The 6157-nt window shown below is 39.5% G+C and overlaps 1 long non-coding RNA gene across 1 annotated transcript; it reads right to left on the reverse strand.

Annotated features, from left to right (window-relative positions):
* Positions 1-1537: 1537 nt before the first annotated feature.
* On the reverse strand, positions 1538-4000 carry LOC115789191 (uncharacterized). The gene is made up of 3 exons (XR_004020679.1): positions 3942-4000; positions 2661-2752; positions 1538-1695 (listed from the first exon to the last, which is right to left on the reverse strand). It is a non-coding gene; the product is annotated as an uncharacterized LOC115789191 (long non-coding RNA).
* Between the last annotated feature and the right edge of the window lie 2157 nt (positions 4001-6157).

Here is a 6157-nt window from a genome sequence, read left to right on the forward strand (position 1 = left end):
GTGTGAGAGTCTTACTGTGTGCTGCTGTTATTTAAGGTCACGCTAGTGTCTCCTTTCCCTGCTCACTGTGCGCCAACCTCCTAAAACACAGAAAGATCATGAGTGGAGCAGCACTAACAATCAGCTCAATGCTACTGACTGCTAGTCTAGCTTTTTAAGTATGCACTGGAACAAACCAAATATCACACTGGTGCAACCAAGTAACCAAGCACAGCACCTATTGTTCTATAGGAAGCCTTCGTATGTGCTGAACTCTTCTCTTCCTCTTACTATGAACATAAAAAAAAAATCCCATGGGAGTTCTGCTGAACAACCACTTGCATTTCACTTCTGTCATTCAAATCATGAACTATCACCGAGCCAATCTCCTAATTCAGCATTACTGAGATGGACATTTCATCTCCCACGGCTCATTATTTCGTCTCATCCCACCTCAATGCACTGCTGGCTGGCCACCAGGAGCCTGTTATATCTCTGAGGATATCCAGGCCTAATCTTTTGCTTGCTAGGAGTAAATACAGTTTGGCAAATGGGCCTTGGAGGCTGTATGCGGAAACTGCAAGAAACTTTGTTGGGTTTTGAAATCTCTGAACAGATTCAATATCTGCTACTTAAAACTGGGATCTGTAAAAAGCTGGAAAATCCAGCAACAGAAGGGAATTTAGTGTGTAATATGACAAGAAATTTGTCTCAATTTAGTTTAAGATTGTGTGGTAGTGGGAAGCAAGGAGAGAAGAGGGAGAAGGGGAGGGGAAAACCAATTCAATTCCATTTTATTTGTATAGCACCAAATCACAACAAACAGTCGCCTCAAGGCACTTTGCGTTGTAGGTAAAGACCCTGCAATGATACAGAGAAAACCCAACAGTCAAAACGACCGCCTATGAGCAAGCATTTGGCAACAGTGGGAAGGAAAAACTCCCTTTCAGGAAGAAACCTCCAGCAGAACCAGGATCAGGGAGGGGCAGTCATCTGCTGTGACCAGTTGGGGCTGAGGGGAGAGAGACAGGACAACACATGCTGTGGAAGAGAGACAGAGATTAATAATAACTAATGATTAAATACAGAGTTAAGTAAAAACAGAGTAAATAAGGTGAATGAAAAGAAACAGTGCATTATGGGAACCCCCCAGCAGCCTTGGCCTATAGCAGCATAACTAAGGGATGGTTCAGGGTCACCTGATCCAGCCCTAACTATAAACTTTATCATAAAGGAAAGTTTTAAGCCTAATCTTAACCAGTTATGATACACACAAGGATGATGGTCTGATGATTAAAAGGTCAAAACTTTACAATTACAGAAAGAAAACCCAGTAACACCACCCTGGGAATTTCATCCAGGGAATATCCGATTCAAAACCACACTAATTGCAAGACAGGTATTCAGGTCCAATATACCTCAGACAGTGACGTGGTTCAAGTCGTAAGAGAGTCAGTTTATTGACAATTATTTTTTTTAAAAACACGATGTAAAAGAGAGCTGTCAAACCAATTGCACATTTACTACTAATCAACTCAGAGCTGCAGCTCACCAGGGGGAGAATGGGATGCCAGATGGAGAGAAGTCCAAAGAATCACCAATTCACACCCACACATACTAAGGTGAGCTTAAACCAGGGATGCATAGATGTCCACAGCACACAGAAGTAAATCCCACCACCAAAGGCACCCAGTCACCTCCACTGGCCTTCAGCATCTGAAATATATATATATAAATATAGAGAATGCACTTAAAACAAAAATGGCCTCCTTCCAGTGTTTTAGCAAAAGAAAAAAGAATTTCAAATGTTAAAAAAATACCCAAAACAAACCATTAACAGCAATGCATCTACCACACAGTCATACAAACTGACAAATGAAAATGTACCTGAGTTCAGTTTTTTACACTGACTCCCTCATTATTCCTAATGACTGATCATTTTTGACCAGGAACACCAAATGCAATGACCAGTCATTAGGAATCATGAGGGAGTCAGTGTAAAAAACTGAACTCAGGTACATCTGAAAATGACAGTGAGGGTGGATTACAGGATTAAGTGTCAGAAGCTGGAGATATTACAGAATATAATCCAAATCAAGGAATGGCTGATGAGGAGGAATCCAGTGATGACGAGAATGGCCATGTAAAATAATGGGAATTTATCCTGGTGTCAAGGTGGGCTGAGCAGCAGGCAGCGAGTGGACCCAAAATGCAGGACTCAGCAGGCCAATATAAACTCAAAGTTGCTTTATTGTTAAACACTACTGATGGCATATCATGAGCAAGAATTCCAAAACTAGGATTCCTCCAGGAAAACACAGAGCACAGGAACACACAACCATGAGTGGATGACACGACAAAGAGCAGAGGGAAACTAAAGCAATATATACACACCAGGGAATGAGACAACGGGAAACAGCTGGGAGGGAGACACAGGATGCAAAACTAAACACAAAGTACAAGGACCAAAATAAGACACAGGGAGGCAAACACCATGAAGAAAGCCCACAAATAGAAAGAAAATACTCAAACAAATGAACAATACAAAATAGTAAAATCTACAGTAAACTCAAAACACTGAGCAAAAGGCCCAGGACCATGACACCTGGTATTCATCCCCACCTGAGAATCAAGGTAGGCTTTCAAAATGACAATGTCATCAGGATGACCCCAAGACCTACACAATATGCTGTATCCTGGATTGATGATCAAATCCTGCTTTGACCTGTTCCTGACTGAGTCCATCACCACCATAGTGGTAAACGTGGCAAACCTGGAGGGGAAAATTTGTAAGCTCAGATCAATGAGAAATACAGATCATCAAATAAATAGTAATTCAAAACTTGTAATGGTCACAAGAACTTAAGTTGATAAAAAATAAACAAATAAACAAATAGAGATAATATATGTATTATTACAGTTTTTTTATTAAGTCATTTTTGCAGGCTAACACAAACTTGTTTAACATGAGTGTTAAAAGGGGGCTCGAGACCCAGCTGATTACACCAAATATAGTAAAGCTTTCAGGGTCACAACTAAAATCCCGTCTGGTAACAGGAGAGCGAGGGGAAGATGCTCAGGTAGCAGCTACTGTTTATACTGTGACCGCATGATGCAGTTGACCACCAAAATAATTTGCAATGCAATACCAAACACAATATTCATGCTGCTACAACTGAAAGAATTTAAGTATTCGTCACTAAAGGGGGGAGGAAAGACCTGCTAATGTCTATAAGGCACTGCTTCTGGGAGGTACGGCAAGAACTGTGCTAATCACGGGACAGTGCAGATCAGGGTTATAATAGTTTTGGATTTTACATTATAGTTTAGTTTTAGTTAGTTTTTACTTTTTTTTCTCTAATTCAGTTAGTTTTAATTAGTTTTCAGAGTGGTTTTGCTCGTTTTTATTAGTTTTTATTTTTGGTTTCATGCTTAGTTTTAGTTAGTTTCAGTTAGTTTCAGTATTAGTTTTAGTATTTTCATACCTGATCAGGTGTAAGATTCAAGGCGCAAAAGTGACTATTGTGTAATGAAAACTTGACAAAAGATACAGTTTAAAGAAATATAGTCAACAACCAACTGTTCACAAGACATGCTAAATGTGTGTAATATTAAGGACACACATGAACATCAACAGGGAGAAACAAAGAAAAACATGAACTCCCAAACTCAATAAATTCTACAATAAACTCCACAATAAAGTTCAGCATCAGTGCAGCAGATTAATAACGCCTACATGTGGTGTTAAACAAAAACAAACTCTTTGAAGGAGTCAAAGCTCAAATCCAGCTGCATCCTGATGTTCTCACCACCTGAAGCTGCTTCTGTTTTGGAGCTAGCTTGGTTAGATGCTCGCTAATTAAACCTGCAGGGTCTTTGCGGCCTCTGTACACAACCTACAGAAGTTGCCGACCTCATGTCCGCATTTATGCTTGTGTAGCTGGATTGTGTGTGTTAATTACCTTGTGGTCGTGTGCAGGTGTTTGTACTCAAAGAACCTCCATACGGGACTCTGCCGCTTTCTCTGCAGACCGCAGCCATTACTTTGCGGACCAGCGCGGTGAGCGCACGCACATGCGCACTCACACAGTTGTCCTGTGGCGCTCCCAGCTTGAAGTCGGAGAGCGGAAACAATGATTTCATATCAATCCACAAGGCTTAAAAAAAAACCCCCAAAAAAACAAGTAAATGAAAGTCAGTTTATCGATAATTTCAGTTAGTTTTAGTTAGTTTTGTAAACTCACAATTCAGTTTTAATTAGTTATCGTTTTTTCCTTTTAATTATAGTTTTTATTTATTTCAGTTAACGACAATGTTTTTTCAATTTCAGTTTTCGTTATTTCGTTCGTTTTCGTTAACTATAATAACCCTGGTGCAGATGCATAATAAAAGTTGATATTTGTTTTAATAAGGTCATATAAGTGTTCAGCAAATCACAAATGAATTATAGCGATTTACTGATTTATGTAACATAAGAGTAAGTGACTCAAATCCATCATTTCTGTTTACTGTAACAACTGTGGGAAGTTTTACAGCTGTCTGGTTAGTCCTATAAACCAGAGAAGCAGAGCAGGGTTTATTTTTAGAATAGTTTAGTCATGTGGTCTGCCACCACATTGAGCCACTCAGTTAATTTAGTCACATATAAAGTTTGAAAAAAAAAAAGGCAGTGTGTGTGTGTGTGTGTGTGTGTGTGTGTGTGTGTGGGGGGGGGGGGGGGGGGGGGGGGGGGGGGGGGGCATGATTTTGGATCACCTTCTGTCTCGCTCTCCCTCTGCCTGTATTACACAGTGCCTGTATTACTCTGCCTGTATTACACAGTACCTGTATTACTCTGCCTGTATTACACAGTACCTGTATTACTCTGCCTGTATTACACAGTGCCTGTATTACTCTGCCTGTATTACACAGTGCCTGTATTACTCTGCCTGTATTACACAGTACCTGTATTACTCTGCCTGTATTACACAGTGGGAGAAGGAATTGCAGCATTTCTTGACATGAGTCTGCAATATAAATATTCAGTCAGGTTTAACAGATTGGGGTAAAATATGAGGGGGAGTTTACCAGCTGCTAAATAATTATTTTAACTGGGTGGCAAGTGTATAAAAAAAAAAAAAAGTAAAGTGAAAAATGAAGAATATAGGTTTTAGTCTAAATAAAATATTAGTTTATAAAGTTAGGTCATATTTACAGTAAAATAATTCTAACCAAAAAAAAAATTTAATGAGTTTATCTGGATCAACAAAGTGCTTGTGTGGGCTTCCCCAGTGTCCAGTGTGGTTTCAGTTATTGTGCGTATGTCTAGCAGTGAACCAGGCATCCACACACTCACTTGTGTGTCGACTCTGCAGGGTCCCACTGAGTCAATTCTGTTATCTGAACAAAGCCCATCAAACATCTATCTATCTTTGTATGTGTGACAAAGCAGACAGGGAGTATAATTAAACAGTTTCTTCAAACTAAACTGCTTCTGCCAAAGCTGCTGTTGGTCCAAAGCAGCCTGAACTGGAGGGTCTACAGAGGGGAAACGAGGCCAAAGAGACATTCTCTGGAGAGGAAAGTGGGAAGAAAACAACAGCAGACAAATTTTTAACAACTTGATATACTCATATTAGAGTCAGTTGCATTTTTATATGTAAGCACTGCACAAAAGGAGATATGTAGCAAAGGATAGTGCTTTTTTCCTGTTTGTGATACCTCTCTTTACATTTTCATAATTTTTGTCTCAGACTTGATCATCTTCTTCCAGTATCGCTGTATTAACATTTGGGCATGGCACGTCTAATATCTGTAATTCATCACATCAGACTGTGTTATCCGTTCTGAATGACTGTGGAGTGAGATAACTTTTGGAAAAGTACTACTGGAAAATGTGTAGTGATGTTGTCACTCGATAAAGCAGCAATCTAAATATTGTAGATTTAGGTTAACAAAACATTTATTATGAATCTGAAGAAAGATAAATGAGTGGTGCGCTCAGAGAGAGAGGATATGCTGTCAGCTGAATTTCACAGCTGACCTTTCAGCAACCTGTTTAATCCCTAACAAGGAAGCAGCGGCCTTGTGAAGTTAAATAAAACATGGGCCAAACTGAGAAAATAAGGATACATTTTCAGATTTGAAGGTGGGAGTATGCATATTAGTTGTATGTTAAGGGTTCCCTTGTTGTTGCTTT

Source organism: Archocentrus centrarchus, chromosome 1 (assembly GCF_007364275.1).
Source record: "Archocentrus centrarchus isolate MPI-CPG fArcCen1 chromosome 1, fArcCen1, whole genome shotgun sequence".
NCBI lineage: Eukaryota > Metazoa > Chordata > Actinopteri > Cichliformes > Cichlidae > Archocentrus > Archocentrus centrarchus.